Source organism: Jaculus jaculus, chromosome 5, assembly GCF_020740685.1.
Source record: "Jaculus jaculus isolate mJacJac1 chromosome 5, mJacJac1.mat.Y.cur, whole genome shotgun sequence".
Classification (NCBI taxonomy): Eukaryota; Metazoa; Chordata; class Mammalia; order Rodentia; family Dipodidae; genus Jaculus; species Jaculus jaculus.
This window is the reverse complement of record NC_059106.1, coordinates 9,032,095-9,050,677: the sequence shown is the minus strand read 5'-3', so window position 1 is coordinate 9,050,677 and position 18,583 is coordinate 9,032,095. Positions and strand designations below refer to the sequence as shown.

Here is an 18,583-nt window from a genome sequence, read left to right as displayed (position 1 = left end):
TAATTTGCCGAACTTCCTTATGCCGTGGGATCTCGTGCTAAGCCCCAGGAGGGTCGAAGGGCGATCCCCCGCGTTAAGGCGCGTCCTCTTGGACCGAGTTACTTTCCGCGGATCGGTAGAATCCCTGGGATCGGTAGAAGGAGGCGCGCAGCGACAGTGGCTCAGGGCCCTCTTGGCTGCTTGCTTTTGCGGGGTTGGGTTTAAAATACCGCTGCTCTGCAGCAGCACAGCCCTCTGCCCTCTGTGAGAGGCCGAGACCACGTTCCCAGCTGTGCCCACTGCTGCCAACCCCAGACCCGCGGTCTCCTGGTAGGCAGGTGTTCATCTGTGAAATGCAGTATTTAGGTGGGCGCCAGGGAGTGGCTGCCACCTGCATGTTGTGCCTCCCTCCTCTCCTTTTTTGTTTCTTTATTTACGTTTAGTGCTGGGAATTAGTCCGGGGCTGTGCACACGATATGCCAAGGTTGTGTGATTACACTGTAGTTATTGTTCAATTGTCAGGATTATAGGAGGCAGACCCCAGAGGCCTTCGGCTAGTTCCTGGGCTTGGGGTTGGAGACCCTGCTACAGCCAGCCAGAAGTGGTTAGGGTTGGCTGGACTCTGAAGGGAGTGGGCTGCAACCTGGCCAGGCAGGCCACAGTGTGGATGGGCCAAGCTGCAGCTGGGCTTGGAGCCCTTTAGGTCTTTGGGTTTTAAAGCAGGGTTATTTAGCTGTGGTTAACAGTCCTCTGAATGGCCCTTTATACCATACCGTTGCATATTGTCCAGTGTGCCCTGAGGGCCGCTTTCCTTGCACAGTTGTTTCCATATTGGCTGGGGGTGGCACCAACCTGGAACCCTCGCTTGGCAGACTTTATGCTGTGAGCGTCTCTGATCCGGTGTTGGTCTGGCAGCACTTGAGATACAAGTCACTCGGCCTGGAGGCGTGCAACAAGGCACTTTCGCTCTCAGGGAGAAAGCAGGGACATAGTGCTGGGTTTAGCCTAATTATGAATAATGGTGCCTGTGCGGGAAGAGTGAACACACCAAAGAGAGTTTGCAAGTAATCTTGTAGTTTTTAAAAAGGCTTGTATTTATTTGCAAACAGAGCCTGCATGCACTACTTTGTGCATCTGGTCTTACATGGGTACTGGGGAGTCGAACCAGGGCCAGTCGGCCTTGCGAACAAGCTCCTTTAGCAGCTGAGCCATCTCTCCAGCCCCGATCAAGCACTTCCTAGCCCCGGGAGACTAGAAGCAGCACATTCTGCTGTCATGGGCAGTGCCCCGTGTCACCGGGTGTTAGCCTCACGGTCTGCGTCTTGCTGGTGGTGCCCATTGAGTTTGTCACCAGATCTAAGAGTCACCTCAGAGTCTTGTGGGCAAAGGCCTTAGTGGCTCTTTGGTGGTATTTGTGTCTAGCATTGTTTTCCTTCTCTAGGGAGCCTATCTTTTTAAAAATCCAGATCTAATTTAGAGTTTCCTCTTCGTAGCACAGTCTCTCTGGGGGAAACTTGAGGGGGAGGAGGAGGGACAAGGTTGATGGCTTGTTAAGTGTGAGGGATGTGATTTATGGGGGCTTAAAATAGATGCTGAAGTCTAGGTTGGCCAGAGAAGATCCTCGTGTCTAGGTGCATGAAGAGAGATAGATGGGTTCATTAAGAGACCACAGGCTGCAGTGCTATGCTCAGCTGGGGTTCAGCCTGCCCGGCCTCGCCTTCAGGACCTGAGAGTCACTTCAGCAGTTGCTGCTCCTCACCTGCAGGAATGCAGCCCGCACCTCTTTCCCCTCTCTGTCGCCCACTTTCTTAGCAGATCTGACTGGATGGGGAGGGAGGAGAGGAAGAAGGTAGCAGTTTGATCGGAGATCAAGTTTCATCATAGAATGTTTCCCATTAACATTGCAGTGGCTGCTGCAATACAGTGAAGAATGCATAGGATTCCATACTGATGTGGGACTTACTGGTTGCCCCACGGGGGGAGGGGAAGGGAAGAAAAGAAAATGGTGCTCATGCCTGTATGTAAACGTGCAGCTATGCAAAGGTGAGTCACGTGTGGCAGTCCTGTGTAAGTGTGCACTGTCTGTGCTAGTTGAGTTGAAGAGGGTGTCTTCTATCAGGGATATTTTAAAAAAATATATTTTATTTATTTATTTATTTGAGAGAGAGAAAGAGAGAGAAAGAGAGAATGGGCGCATCGGGGCCTCTAGCCACTGTAAATGAACTCCAGACATATTTGCCTCCCTGTGCATCTGGCTTATGTGGGTCCTGGGGAATCGAATCGGGGTCCTTTGGCTTTGCAGGCAAACGTCTTAACTGCTAAGCCGTCTGTCCAGTCCCGGGGCTATATATTTTTTAAATGTATGCATAGTGTGTGCGTGTGTGTGTGTGTGTGTGTGTGCGCGTGCATGCCCGAGTGCTCAGGAATGCTGTCGTCTTCAGAAACTCTGGCCATCTTTCTCATCGGTGTGGAGCTCACAATTAGGCTAGACCGCTGGCCACTGAGACCTGTGGCTCCTCCTGTCTCTACCTCCCAGTGCTGGGATTACTACCCTGCCTACATTTTTACATTGGTTCTAGGGGTCAAAAATAAGCTCCTCATGCCTACAAGACACTTGACTTACTGACCTATCGCTCCACCTTTCCCTATCAGGGAGATTGTAACTGTGTCTTGGACCTTTGCAGAGTCTCTGAGTGGAAGGTGGGGACCATCGTGTTTTCTGCTGAAGCCTGAGCAGTTGTGGGCCCTGTAGGGGTTGTGCACACAGTGGGGGTGTTCAGCTGAGAGGAAAAGAGGAAGGGAAGAAGCCCTGAGGGTGCCAGTGAGAATCCTGGGCCCTCCTCTGGCTGTTCCATGGGTCCAGTCTCTTTGCTGTCGTTCATGGCTTGGTCTTGCTGGAGCAGACACTCAGAAATAACAGCTGGCATCATGGGAGGAGGGGCCCTTTTCCTATTCCCCTAGGTTCCGACTGTGCTTAAGGTGAGGGTCCCCTTGGGAAGGTTTAAATATAAACACTGTGCTTGCAGGCTGGCTGGTTGGCTGGCTTTAATGCCTGCGTGGATGGAAGCTGAGCTGCTTTCTGGGAGTGTGGGGCCCACAACGCCTTGCAGCAGATAACCCTGAAAATAGCCCCACAAGCTGGCAGCCTCGCTTCCGTGCCTGTCACGCAAATCACCAGTGCCGCGTGCCAGCTCACTCATGGGAACGGTGTGAAATTTAGGCTGGCTGTGTTGGGGGCCTCTACTCTTCGGGTTCCCTTCTCTGGACTGTCTGTGAGCCTTCTCAGAGGAGGGGAGGGTGCAGGTAGGCACCTCGGCTCTGGGCGCCCATCTCTGACTGCGGGTCCTTGTCACGCCCGGCCTGGGTTCAGACTCTTCATCCTTTCTCTCAGAGGGCAAAGTGCACAGAGGGCTCTGGGTTTTTTCTTTCTTCATCCTTATAACCCTGCCAGCAACCATCTGAGAATCCAGCAGGAGGCTTGACCTTGGGAAACTGGAGAGGAGCATATGGAGGTGGAAATTAAAGTTGTTTTGTTCTTAGAGTTTACTGCTGGCTTGTTGGTTTAAAGTCTCACTGATTAAGTAAAGGAAAACTTTTTTTTTTTTTAAGGTCAGAGTTAAACAGAGGCCCTTTGCCCCAAGGGGTCTATGAGTTTGGATATCTGGAGCTTCCTGCACCCCTGGATCATGAGAAAGCACCTGCTCCTGCTCTCTGCCAGGTGTGCGGAAGTGGGGGGACTTGGGATTCGGGGGCTGCAAGCTCAGAGAGTGCTGCCTCCCAGTCCGAACTTGCCACGCGGGGCAGAGCGGAGCTTCCAGGTAGCTCTGATCCCAGGTGGGGCAGGGAAACGGGCTCCCAGTGCTGACCACCAGTTCTTAACCGACCGAAACTACTTTTTTTGTTTTTTTGAGGCAGGGTCTCACTCTAGCTCAGGCTGACCTGGAATTCACTGTGTAGTCCCAGGCTGGCCTCGAACTCACGGCGATCCTCCTCCCTCTGCCTCCTGAGTGCTGGGATTAAAGGCGTGAGCCACCACACCTGGCTCGAAATTGCTTTTTCTTTCTTTTTTTTGGTTTTTCGAGGTAGGGCCTCGTTCTAGCCCAGGCTAACGTGGAATTCACTATGGGGTCTCAGGGTTGCCTCCAACTCACAGCGATCCTCCTACCTCTGCCTCCCAAGTACTGGGATTAAAGGTGTTCACCACCACGGCCGGTTTTAGAAATTGCTTTTTCATGCATTGTTATACTTCATGTTCACATGTACTCGGTGGCAGAGACGTTGCCATCTCTGCTGAGGAAGGCAGCCTTGTTTGTGCAGTTGTGGGGGAGCGTAGAAAGATCTAGCTCGGTGGACTCCATCTGCCTGGTCAGAACTGGTCACTCAGAACTGGCAGGGGCATCTCCTCCTGTGTGTGTGTGCTACTGTTTTATTTATTTTCAAGGAGAGAGAGGGAGGGAGGCAGGGAGGGAAAGAATGTGAATGGGTATGCCAGGGCTCTTTGCTGCTGCAGATGAACTCCAGATGTATGTGCCACTTTGTGCATCTGGCTTTACATGGGTACTGGGGAATTGAACCTGGGTCATTAGACTTTGCAGCCAAATACCTTAACCATTTAGCCATCTCTCTAGTCCCTTTATGTGTTTGTACTAGAACACACACATACGCACATTTTGTCTTGAGATGGTCTCATGATGTACCCAGGCTAGCCTTAAACTCATGGTAATCCTACTGCTTCAGACCCCAAATGCTGGGGTGATAGGTGTGCATCACCATGCCTATCTTATTTTTATACTTGGAACCATGTTTTACTTCTGGACATTTACTATTCTGTGAGCTTTAGTATGCTAAAGATAAGGGATTTTTGTAACCAATGCCCTAATTATGGCAGAGAATGAAGAACTTCCTGGTGTCTAGAAGGTAGGAATGGAACTCAGAGCAGGTCAGGCCTTCTCAGGCCCTTATGCCACTTATGAGTAGCAAATGCTGTTACTGAGCCTTGATAACTGTTCTTCTAGATTACTTAACTTGTTTACCACCCTTCATCTGACTCATCATAAAAGGATCACAGCAGTATCAAGGGAAGGATTGTGCAAAAGGATTGGCTTAAAAAATTTTTTTTGTTTATTTTTATTTATGAGAGAGAGAGGGAGAGAATGGGCATACCAGGGCCTGCAGCCACTGAAGACAAACTCCAGATGCATGTGCCACCTTGTGCATCTGGCTTACATGAGTACTGGGGAATCGAGCCTCGAACTGGGGTTCTTAGGCTTCACAGGCAAACATTTAACCACTAAGCCATCTCTCCAGCCCAGTTGGCTTTTGATATATGTTGTGAAAGACCCTTCTATAAGTATGCCACTATTTTAATTACCTTCTCATTATTGGGACAAAGCAGCTGACCAAAAGCAACTGATGGGAGAAAATTTTTTTTTTTTAAATTTTGGCTTACAGTCTCAAGGGGAAGCTCCATGATGGTTGGAGCAAGTGTGTCATGAACAGAGGCTGGACATCACCTCTGCCACAGCAGGTAGATAATAGCAGCAAGAGAGTGAGCTGTACTCTGGCAAGGGGAGCTGGCTATAACACTCCTAAGTCTTCCCCCAACAACACACCTCCTCCATCAAGGCTCCCAAATTTCCACTGGCTGGGCACCAGGCATTCAAAACATTTATGGAGGACCTCTGACTCAAACCACCACATTCCACTCCTGACCCCCATAAGCTCACAACCATCATGATATAAAATTGAGTACATTCAGTCCAACTTTAAAAATCCCTATAGTTATTATCAATCTCAACACTCTTTAAGCATCCTCATAGTCCAAGGACTCTTAACTATGAGCCTGTAAAACCAAAGACATCTAATGGCACAGAGTAGACATTCGCACTACAAAAGATGGCATTGGGCATAACAGGGAAAGATGGAACCAATGAGAGATCTAAAACAAGCAGGACAAGCATCAGATCCTATAGCTCCAAGTCCAACATCTGTAACCAGTGATGCAGTCTCTGGGGTTCCAGTGCCACCTCTCCAGCTGGGTTACTTACAGCCTGGGAAACTGCATCCTGTGCTGGCAGGTCTCCTTGGCAGCCATCCCACAGCCCTGGCATCTCAAGAAAATCTTAGGGCCTCCACTGCAATTCATAGCTCATCCTCACGGCCCCATCGGGTCTCCATGCAGGGATTCCAACAACCCTGCCTCACATTGCCCATGGCCATTTAAAAAAAAAAAGTGTGTTGCAACTCTAATGACGCTGTCTTTCCTTAATTTTTTATACTTAGTACCAGGTGGTCTACCACATTGTTAATCCAGTGGGGCATAAGGCTGATTTTGAAGAGCAGGAAAACTCTTTCAGCATTCTGGCCCCCTACTTTCAACATAGTCAGCAGACTTTCTGCTGCCCTGGTGCAGAGCAGCTGGCCCAATCCCGGTGGTAGTAATCTGTCTAACAGTTGCAGGTGGATGGGGCTGATACCTCTGTCCTGAAACTTCCATTTCTTTCTGCGCTACATCCTTCTGCACACACAAGTCCATTTCTTCTAAACTCAACCCTATTCAGTTTCTCCGGCAGAACAGCAAACCTCTTTCATGAATTGCCTCCAGCTAAGTTTAGTTCTCTCAGCCTTTCAGCCTGACCTGAATGGTTCAACAATCCTTTTACAGCATTGAAAGACATATCTTAGGGCAAGGTTTCAAATCTTTCCACATTCCTCTTGCAAACCAGTTCCAAAAGGCCAAAAGCAATAGTCAGGTTTCTAGTAGCAATGACCCCCTCACGCTGGTACCAGTTTTCTGTTGCAGTGACCTTTTCATTACTGGCACAGAACACTTGACCCAAAGCAGCTGCTGGGAGGAAAGTTTTTATTTTGGCTTACAGTCTTGAGGGGATGCTCCATGATGGCAGGGGAAAGCATGGCACAAGCAAAGGCTGGACGTCACCCCTGCCACAGCAGGTGGACAACAGCAGCGGGAGAGTGAGCCCAATTCTGGCAAGGGAGAGCTGCCCGAAACACTCCCAAAGGATCCCTCAACAGCACACCTCCCCCAGAAAGCCTCCACCTCCCAAGTTACTATGAGCTGGGCAGTAATCATACAAAATACATGAATTGATGGGGGACACTGACCACAGCTACTAACCTCCCTTCCAGCAGTGAACCAGTGACTCCACCAGAGGTTTTGGTTACTGTACAAATGCCCGAGAGAATTTAAAGGAGGGCTTATTGTGACTCATGGTTTTACAAGTTTTATCTCAAGGGCTGACTTCATTGCTTGGGGTCTTAGGTGAGGCTGGTTAGCACAGTGCCTCATGGTGGCTGGAAAACAGAGGAGATGGGAGGAGATGAAGGGGCGGGGGATGAGAAGCAACCCTCAAAGGCCCGCTCCCGGGGACCTCCTTCCTCCAGCTAGGTCCCACCTCCTGACAGTGACATCACCTCCCACAATTCCCTTGGCTTAGGATCCATCAATGATGAGCCCATTCATGAAGTCAGCCTGTCTTTGTGATCCATTCACTTCCCCAAAGCCCCAGCCTGGACAACACTGTTTGCCCTGGGGACCAAGCCTTCACCAACCGCATTGTTTTGGAGGGAGGTTTCATCTCCATACGTCTTCCTTACAAGACGGCAAGTCAGCGTGTGGTTCTGATGGGGAGGATGAGCTTAATAACGTGTGTGCGTGTGCTCGGGGGATGGGATATAGTGGAGGTGTTACACATGTGTCCTGAATCCTCAGCACCTTGACTTTTTACATGGTGCATTCATGTAAAATCCAACACCTAGAAGTGAAACGGGATGCCTGGGGTTCAGGAAAGTCCTCGAACCCTAAACCCTAGGTTCAAGCCCATGTGGAAAGTAAGGGGTAAGGGAGTCTCCTCTCGGCTTGGCCAGAGCAGAGGAGAAGCTCACCAGCAGCTGGGGGTTCAGGAGAGGTCAGACTGCACAGAGAGCTGGCCTGCCCCTTGCAGACCTATTTATATCCACATGGGGATGGGTTTCCCCCACTGGCTCAAGTGAGCCAGTTGATTGGTCTGGGTTAGAGGCTGGCTCAGGAAGAGGCTGGCCATGTCACCAAGTTCTGGGATCTGAGCTTGACCAACCACAGTGTCAGGATTCTAGAAAAAGACCTCGCTTCCCGGGAGAGGCTCAGGTATGGAAAAGCAAGTCTAGGGAACTAGGCCTGAGATAAGAAGTCAGATCATCCTTTGATCTCCAGCAAGTGCAGACCTTCCTGCCCTTTTACTTTCAGGGCCACTCTCATCGCCTAACAAAATTACCTACTTCTCCAGCGCCCCCCAAGGTCCCTCTTGCCTTTCCCAGTCACCACCCCGTACACAGCCATAACTGAGTTCTGTCACCAGAGAGTAATTTTACTTGTTACATTATTACATCTGTGAAATTCATTAATGTTACTGCACATAGCATAGCCAGTCTTAGTTTTTTTTTAAAACTGCTAAGCAATATTCCATTGTAGAAAATACATTTTATTAATTGGCATATTGGATTGTTTCCAGTTTGGGCCATTTACGAGTCAAGGTGCTGCAAGCATTCCCACGTGTGTGCGTTATGGACATTTTATTCTATATTCCGTTTCTCTTGGGCATGAGTACCTAAGAGTGGGATTGTGAAACACAGGATAGGTGTCTGCTGATCTTCTGAACCTAGTTAATTCTTTGTTTCTGAGAGGCTATCTTGTGCACCATAGGAGTTTATTTATTTATTTATTTATTTATTATGAGAGAATTGTCCCACCACGGCCTCCAGCCACTGTGGTCGAACTCCAGACACTTGTGCCACGTTGTGAGCATGTGTGACCTTGAGTGCCTATGTCACCTTGTGCATCTGGCTTTTGTGGGATCTGGAGACTCAAACATGGGTCCTTAGGCTTCACAGGCATGCGCTTTAGCCACTAAGTAATTTCTCCAGCCCCATAGATATTATTAAATTTAAATTTAATTTTCAATTTCATTTGTTTATTTATGTGAGAGAGAAACAGAAACAGACATATACAGAGCGTGGGCGTGTCAGGGCCTCCAGCCACTGCAAATGAACTCCAGCTGCATGTGCTATTTTGCGTATCTGGCTTTATGTGGGTCCTGGAGAATTGAACCCACACACCTTTAACCACTGAGCCATCTCTCCAGCTCACAGTTTTTTAAAAAATGTGCGCGGGGGAGTAGACATTTGGGGGGGTGCATGTGTATGTGTGAGCACATGTATGTGGAGGCCAGAGGTTAATCTCAGGTGTAGTTCCTCTTAGGTGCCATTCACCTTTTGTGTGTGACAAAGTCTTTCATTGGCCTGGAACTCAGCTAGTGAGCCCCAGGGATCCATCTGCCTTTGCCTCCTCAGCTCCATGTCCATAATGTTTGCCCAGTTTCCGGGGGTAGAAGTCGGGCCTTCATGCCTGTTCAGCAAGCGCTTTACTGACTGAACCATGTCCCCACCGCGGGGTGTCTAGCAGCATGCCTGGCTTACCTGCCTGCTGCCCCCCTTGTCCGTGGGAGCCAAACCTGTCTGTAGGCAATGTAGCATGTCTCCTGGGGACAAGACCACTGCCTTAGTGTCCATCAGCAGGGGGTGGCACGCGCCATATATTAATTCAGCAAGCATGTCAAACCCTGCTGGGATAAGAGGATAATTAAGTTCTTGTCCCCTGCGACCCAAGTGGAAGAGACAAAGGGAGGAGAAAGGAATGGGTCTCGAGCTGTGCTATGATCAGGAAAGAGATTGACATGGGTTTGCAGAGCACTGGGCCTCATATGCCCAGTGACTGCGGGAACAAGTTAGAATTACAGGAAGAAAAATGGCTCGGGGTGGGGGGCATTCACACCAGGCAGAGATGGGGAAGGTGACAGCCGCCCTTGCTTGAAGCCGATCTTCTTCGCTGTGTGAGGCCTTGGTGAGAGTGTCTTGAAACCTGGCCTGCTGCTGCCGCCACAAGTAACTGTGAGACTCTGAACTCCAAGTCGACCGCGGGGTGCAGGAGCACATGCAGACCTTGGACACTGGGAGGGACAAGGAGGAGGAGGGTGACTTGGCAAGGCAGCATGGCAAAGCTGCCATAATGAAGGCATGGGAAGACCTCCTCAGTGACACTGCCTGTGTTTTATGTTACGTTTCAGTCAACAGTGCTTGCTTTTTTTTTTTTTTTTTTTCTGAGGCAATCCCAATAGATTGGCTTATTTTTTTGATTGTGGGGGGCGAAGAGAGAGAATTGGTGTGCCAGGGCCTCCAGCCACTGCAATTGAACTCGAGATGCATGCGCCCCCTTGTGGGCATGTGTGACTTTGTTCACTTGTGTCCCTGAGTGTCTGGTTTTGTGGGATCTGGAGAGTAGAACATGAGTCCTTAGGCTTCGCAGGCAAGTGCCTTAACCACTAAGCCATCTCTCCAGCCCCATTGCTTGCCTTTTATTTCTAGAACCTTTTTCAAGACTTCTTTCAATTTTGTTTTTGTTCTAAGAGTATGTTTCTGTAGGGTTTTTTTTTTTTTTTTGGTACTTTTGATTTTTAAGAGAGGGTCTCAGTATGTGTCCAAGACTGACTCGGAACTCACTCAGTAGTCTCAAACTTCTGTCTCAGGTTCACCCAGTACTGGATTTGCAGTGTGCACTACCATGCCTGACTATGGTACCTTGTTGCCATGGAGAAAGTTGTTGATTTTGGAGCATTTTGATTTCTGATATTTGGATTAGGGATGGTCCATTCATGCCATGTTTTATCTGTTCATAACAGTGCAAACCTTCACATACAAGTCCTTATGTACACATGATTTTCATTTTTTCTGGGCACACACCTTTGAGTGGAGTTGCTGGGTCATAGGATAATATTTTGAGGAACTACCAGATGGTCTTTCTTTGTGGCTGAGTCATGTCTCAGCAGAGATGTGTAGGTTGCTGCAGGATTTCTCCTCTGCCCCCTCCACATTTTCTGTGGTCTGTGTTTTTTCAAATTTGTTTGTTTGTTTATTTTTGTTGGAGTATGTGTGTGTGTGAGAGAGAGAGAGAGAGAGAGGGAGGAGAGGAGAGAAGAGGGAGATTATGTATACACACGCCATGGTATACGTGTGGAAATCAGAGGGCACCTTGCAGGTCAGTCTGCCTGGCCACCTCATTTAAGGCAGGGTTTCTTGCTCTGCTGTTCCTCGCTGGGCTTGCCTTGAGCTTCTAGGCAATCCTGTCTCTGTTTCAGCAACAGCTAAGCTACAGCGTGCTGGCATTATGGAAGCCGGTTACAGCTTCTAGCTTTTTACGTGAGGTCTGGGATTTGAACTCAAGTCCTCCAGGTGGGGCAGGGAGCACTTTATCCATGAAGTCATCTCTCTAGCCCTCCATGTTTGACTCTTGCTGGCACACACACTATGTGTGAAGTGGAGCTACAGAGATTAAGTTCCCCCAGTAGTATAGAGCATCTTTTAACTTATTGTCCATCTGAAGATCCTTTGGATATTCTGTTCAGATTTTCCGCATTTCCTTGGGCCATTTGTCTTTTTTGTGATTAAAGTATAAGAGCTCTTGAGCTGGTGAGACGACTTACCAGTTAAAGCACTTGCCTGTGAAGCCTGGAGACCCAGGTTTGATTCCCCAGAACCCACCTAAGCCAGATGCACATGCTGGTGCATGTGTCTGGAGTTTGTTTGCAGTGGCCAGAGGCCCAGGCATGCTCATTCTCTCTCTCTCATAAATTAATGAACTAAAAGGAGTTCACTATGTATTCTGGACATGTGCTCCCTAGATAGACAACCTGCAAAAATATCTTTGAAAGCAGAAAACCTTTCATTTGGATGAGGCCTCACCTGTCTTGTCTTGTGCTTTTGGTCTCATACCTAAGAAACAACCCCAAGTTCAAGTTCACGAATATGTGCAGACTCTCTAGTGCTTACAGTTACATCTTCATTTTGAGCTGTGCTTGCCTGTGGTCTGACACCTACTTTACTTTTTTTGCCCAGGGCTGTTCCTTTGTCTTAGCATTGCTCTTTGAATTGCTTTGGCATTGTTGCCAAGAATCAATCGACTCATTTGTTTTCTATTTTTTATGTTGCTAGGGATTGAACCCAGGGCTTTTTTGCTTGCTAGCTAAGTGCCCTACCACTGAACTAGCCCTTCTTTTCCATTTTAATGCTATTTTGTCTCTTCCCCTACCTAATAATTATATGTGCATTTCTATACAATCATTGGAAAATAACATGCTGACGCCCTGGGTAAGACTGTTTTCTGGACTGGTGGGCTGTAACTCAGTGGTAGAGTGTGTGCTCAGAATGTGAAAGGCTCTAGGATTGATTCCTGGCATAAAACAAAGACCTCCTATATTAGCAGTCTTTATTTTTATTTTTTTACCTGTGTGTATGTGTGTGTGTGTGTGTATGTGTGTGTCTGTACACCAGGGTTACGGTTAACTAGACACTTGTGTGTGCCACAATTTGTGCATCTGGTATGCATGGGTAGTTTGGGAATTGAAAGTGGGCTGGCAGATTTGCAAGCAAGCTCTTTTAACTGCTGACTTATCCCAGATCCACAGTCTTGGGGCTTACTATTTACGATACTTTTGCATTATACATTCACACATGTGAAAACACACACACACACACACACACACACACACACTTCATTAAATACACGTTTAGCCCGAATGGCTAAATGTTTGCTTAAGTTAAGACCGAGGCGGATTGTAGAATGAACTTCTAAGATACAAAATACCTTTGAAGTTTTGTTTCAAAGAATTGACATTAAGATCTGTGAGTCAGCGTTGCAAGACTTAACGGTGTAGCATAGGGATAATAATTCCTCACACTATCAGAGGCTCTTGCATTATGAAAACAAAGACATGTTCACTTTCAGCTGGGGTTCCACAAGGCATGCTCACGTGGGGGGCTCCTGCCAGCCATGCTCCCCTTCCTCTGGTGGCTGTTCGGCAGGGGCCAGAGCCTTGCTCCCTGCTTCAAGGCGTCTCCTGAGCCTTCTGAGGAGAGAGCTGTCCAGTGCTGCCCTTCTGGTGGTTTTTGCTTCTGCCATTTCCATGTAGCCTGAGACTGGCCTCGAACTCACGGCGATCCTCTTACCTCTGCCTCCCTTGTGCTGGGATTAAAGCCGTGCGTCACCACGCCTGGCTACTGCTGCCATTTCTGCTGCAATCGCTCTTCTTATAATCAATTGGAAAAACCAAGAACGTGCCAAGGGAACACTATCTTTTTCCTTAAGGATAAAATCATTTCTGAATTTCTGCATCTTGGATTTCAGTCCATGAGCATTACTTTTGGCGTCTTCCCCGAGGAGGCGAGTGCCGTCACTTGAGACGCACCTGTACTCCCCCAGCTGATTGGGTGGGTTCCCAGAGTTCCCTGGGGCAGCAAGGCAGAAAGCTGGCCCAGGATCTTACTAATCCATCAGGCTGTCAGACCACAGAGGCTGTGGGCTTGCCTGCCTGAGTGTCCGCTGTGCAAGGGACAAAAGAAACGCATTGATTCAGGGAAAATGTTTTCTGGAACCACGTTTTTCCAGGAAGAACCAGGATTCATGGTTGGGACAAACCTCAGCAAATCTTTTCTCCTTCCCGCTGAAAACAGAGACTCGCCTGTGGGATTCGCATCAGCACTTATGTAGGGTTGGGCTTTAAACGATACAGCATTTCGTTTTGTTTTTTGAGGCTCTTGCTCTGTAACCCAGGCTGGCCTCAAACTTATGGGAGTCCTCCTGCCCCAGCCTCCACTGGTAATAGGTTTTAGCCCCATGAAATTGCCTTCTTGAAGCATTTCTGTGAGGTCTGTTTAAGTTCCATGGATGACAAATTTTTCTCTAGCATTTCATTGGCTTCATACTTGGTGTCTTCTTAGGGTCTGCCTGAAAGTGACTTGTGGGTTCTGTTGGACAGCTTGTGGGAGATTTTGTTTATTCCTGAATTTTCAAGGTGACTTTCAGCTTTTATTTTTTAAGGAGTTGTATTATTTCTTTTTTAAAAAAAATTTTTTTTCTTATTAAAATATTTTTTATCTATTTATTTATTAGAGAGAGAGAGAGAAGCAGAAAGGAGAGAATAGGCATGCCAACTGCAAACAAACTCCAGATGCATGCTCCACCATGTGCATTTGGTTTTACGTGAGTTCCAGGGAATTGAACCTGGGTCCTTAGGCTTCACAGGCAGGTGCTTAACTGCAAAGCCATCTCTCCAGCCCTTATTATTATTTTTTAATTTTTTTGTTCATTTTTATTTATTTATTTGAGAGTGACAAGAGAGAGAGAGAGGCAGATAGAGAAAGTGAGATTGAGAATGGGCATGCCAGGGCTTCCAGCCACTGCAAATGAACTCCAGACGTGTGCGCCCCCTTGTGCATCTGGCTAACGTGGGACTGGGGAACCGAGCCTCGACCCGGGGTCCTTAGGCTTCACAGGCAAGCGCTTAACCACTAAGCCATCTCTCCAGCCCATTATTTTTAACATTATTTATTTATTTGCTTACAAATAAACGGCACTACAGATGAACTCCAGATGCATGTAGCACTTTGTGCATCTGGCTTTATGTGGGTGCTGGGGAATCGAACCCGGCCTAGCAAGGTTTGCAAGCACATACCTTTAACAGCTGAGCCATCTCCCCAGCCAGCCCCCTTTCTGCTTTTAAGTCACTGTCATGAGATCAATTCTCAGATGGGCTTTTTTGGTGAAATAGTTATATTCTGAATAAAATTATATGGCTATAAAATTACATTCTTCGGGACTTTTAGTCCAGTATTATGCAAGCTGATACATGAAGTGGTTCTACAAAGATCATAATCATTATGGAACTGAAACTGTTTTCCTGGCTTGTGTCATTAAGTAAATTTTTAACTCATTTCTAAAAGGATATTCTTTGTAAGGTGATCTAGGCAGCACATTAATAATGTCTCTAATATTTGTATTAACTGTCATTCTATTTTCCATGCATCAAAGTCATTTTTTTTTTTTTTTTTGAGGTAGGGTCTCACTCTAGCTCAGGCTGACCTGGAATTCACTATGTAGTCTCAGAGTGGCCTTGAACTCATGGTGATCCTCCTACCACTGCCTCCTGAGTTTTGGGACAAAAGGTGTGTGCCACCATGCCCGGCTTTTTTTTCTGTTTTGAGGCAGGGTTTCACTCTAGCCCAAGCAGACCTGGAACTCACTCTACATACCAGCGTTCCTCTAGGAACTCAGCCTCCTGAGGACTGGGACCAAAGGTGTGAGCCACCATGTCCCATTCAAAATGCTCTTTAACCTCATTACTTTTTGTTGTAAAAATTAGCAGCTATTACAATCTTGATTGAACATTTCCCTTTCACGCCTGTAGATTTACTGTCTATAAGGAATCTAAGTATATCTTCAGTTTGAGAAGTCTGAGGTATGTCCACAGTGCTTAACTGTCCATTTAAATGAACAGTTAGATATTCATGAATATCCAAGAGCACATGCCACTGAGATAGGTTTACTGCTAAGGCATGATGGGAAGCTCCGTGATAAGGTGGCATTGACCAGCCGTCAGGGCAGGTGTCAGGATGACCTAGAAGCACACCTTGACATTTGTGCCTACGCAGGCCAAGCCTCAATGTGCCGTTTCCTCCTGCTGATCACGGAGTCCTGGGAGGCTTTTTCTGTTGGAGACCTCCCTCTGCTGTTCCCTCAGCTGTGGGTTGAACAGCTTTTTGTACCTTGGGAGCACTGTGTGTTTGCCTGGGAAGTGTGTCTAGGCCCCTGATGCCCAGCTCTCATCTGTCCAGTGTCACCCTGGCTGAAATGTGGCCAGTCTACTCATTTCCTTTTTGTGGTGTGAGTTCATTCTAGCTGAGAGATGGGTCCTTGTTTTCCATGACTCAGGTTCAAAAACACTGCTGGTAAACATTTCTGTCTTTTCTTCTCACTTCTGGCCTGAACAGGCACCTTGCCAACCCCACCTTGGCTGTCTCTTTCCTCCCCTAGCCACCAGTCTTGGGCCTCATCATTGTGGCCTTCTGCTCTGCTCTGACATTTCTCTGCCTTCATATTCCCAGTCAACACCTCCATGAGCTCTGTGATCATCTTTGTGGGAAGAGTTATTTAGATGGAAAATCATGCGTTTTAGTTGCAGGGTTTTCCCCCTGGGTGTGTTGCTGTGGAATCCCTTTGGGTGCTATGATTATTGTCATTAAAATTCAGGTTACACCTGTGCCGTACAGCTGTGCGCTCCCTCTCTCTCTCTCCTTCTCTCTCTCTCTCTCTCTCTCTTTCTCTCTCGGGTGTGTGATCTGCTTCTGTTCCTGAGATCCCCTTGAAGGGAGTCAGCACTTCCTGAAGGCTCCTGGGGTCCCAGACTGGTGAGGAACTGGCAGCCTCCACTTAAGATGTTGCTCCTGGCAATGGCTTTGGCGTTGGAGTCCTGCTCTTGTTAGTAAGAGAACCCTGGTCACTATCGAGAACCCATGTGACTCCGAATGGCTACAGCCTCTCCCAAGTGTCTGGGGATGGGGGTGTTACTCTTCTTGGCTGCCCGTGTACCATGGGCACGCAGGCACGGGGAAGCTCACAGGGTACCTGGATATGTTGCCAGGTACTCCAAACAGTTGTCAAGCTAGCTCTGAAGATGAAAGGCAAGAAGCAGAGGTCAGTGTGCAGCAAAGGCCTGAGTCTAATTTGCAGAAGCCTGGGAAGCCTGCATCCTAGGTTAGGATGTGGAAGGATTGAGCAGTGTACTAGTTACTTGACAAGGGCTGGGGAAACGGCTTAGCGGTTAAGGCACTTGCCTGTGAAACCTAAGGACCCTGGCTCGACTCCCCAGGACCCACATAAGCCAGATGCACAAGGGGGCACATGCGTCTGGAATTTGTTTGCAGTGGCTAGATGTCCTGGCATGCCTGTTCTCTCTTTCTCTCTACCTGCCTCTTTCTCTCTCTCTCTCATAAATAAATAAGTAAAATACTTGACAAGATACAACTTAGAGAAGGAAAGGTTCACCTGTGCGTACAGGTCCGGGTTACAGCCCCATGGTGGCGGGGAAGGCGCGGGGGCAGGAGCGTGAGGTGGTGGTCACGGGGCATCCTCGGCCAGGAAGCAGCGTGATGAGAGCTGGTGCTCAGCTCACGGTCTCATCCTTATTCAGTCCAGGACCCAGCCCACGGGATGGCACCCCCCACTGTGAGGAGGGTCTTCTCTCCTCATTTAGCCTGATAGAGAAACTCCTTCACAGACCTGCCCAGAGATTTGCTTCTTAGTGACTCTAGACCCAATCAAGTTGTTAGTCAAGCTTTGCCAGCCCACAGCAGAACTGAATGCAAGCAGTCGTTTTCCCCTTCTGAACTTGGCACGGGACAAGGATCCGCTCAGGTCGTTAGGCTCCCTTGTGTGGGTTTTGCAACATGTTTCTCCCGTAACAGTGTCCGGGGCCCCTGAGAACAGAGCCACAGCGAGGTGAGAGAGCTGAGCGCTTCCCGTGTGCTGGGGCCCCAGTGCTGCACGTTCATGGAGTCCCTGGTCAGCCGTGGGAATCACCGGTGTCCAGTGTGCCGTGTCACAGGGAAGGCGCAGAGCCGGGCCATGTAGCCAGGCCTCCGGTGTCCCGTCCCGACTCAGGGCCCACAGCCTTCCTAGAGGCCAGTGAGTCCTAGACCCAGCCTGATGGTCAACACGGTCGTCCCTGCTGACGGGAGGTGACAGGTAGGGCTGGTACTCCTGAGGTGACTGTAGACACCCTGTGCGCTTCTCAGGGCGGTGACAGAAGCACATGGACCTCGGCCCTGGCTCGCGGTCCCGGCCTGACCCTTCACAGCTGAGAGCTGTCTCTGGTGAGTTCTCTCAGAGGTAGAGCGGAGCATTTCAGTGAGACCCGCGACAGCGGCTGTGGACGTGACAGTGTGAAGTTGCTAAGCTGGGCTCTTAGAAGATGCTGGAAGCTTGGCTCTTCCTCACTGTTTTCAGTGTTCCTCAAGCACTGATCTGGACCCGTGGAAGGTACCTGTGCTCAGAACCAAGGCCTGTGTGGGCAACTGCTAAGGGGCAGACAGCCAGCATCAGGCATGGCGAGCCAACATCACGGTGGGAGGGAGGGAGGGAGGCGTCAGGGCAGAAGTGGTGGAGAGCCTCGGGGCCCAGGTGGGGTGAGTGTAGAGTTCTGCAGTGGGCAGGCCTCCCTGTGAAGGCCAGGCCCACAGGAGGGAGGGAGGTGACTGAGGGCTTGTCTGGGAGAAGGGTGTCTTGTCCATCAGCAGGACACCCAGCATGAGACCAGATCCCAATCTCCTTGGCAGGAGGGTCCCAGGAAGTGAAGGGCAAGGATGCTCGGGATGAGACATGAGCCCGAACGGAGTGGGAGACATGGAGGAGGGAGGTCAAGGGGCTGTGAAAGGGGCAGGATGTAGTTCACAATGTGGGTGACATGCGTCGCCAAGCGGTACAGGGCCCAGCGTGGCTTGGAAGGAGGTACTGTGATCCTGAGTTTGGAAGACACCCCCGGGCCATAGGGTCCTGCCATTGATTTCTTGGCAAGAGTTGGTACTTATGGCCCGAAGTGTTCAGATTCAGGGTTTATTTGATTGGTTTTGTGTATGTGTGGTGGGTATGCATGTGTGTATGTATGTTCATGTATGTGGTGGGTGTGCATGTGTGTTCGTGTATGTGTGGTGGGTGTGTATG

General features: G+C 48.9%; 1 protein-coding gene across 1 annotated transcript in view; it reads left to right on the top strand.

Moving 5' to 3' along the window:
* The window catches only part of Pgbd5 (piggyBac transposable element derived 5), an 83,214-nt gene that overhangs the window by 724 nt on the left and 63,907 nt on the right, over positions 1–18,583 (top strand). The window lies entirely within an intron of this gene.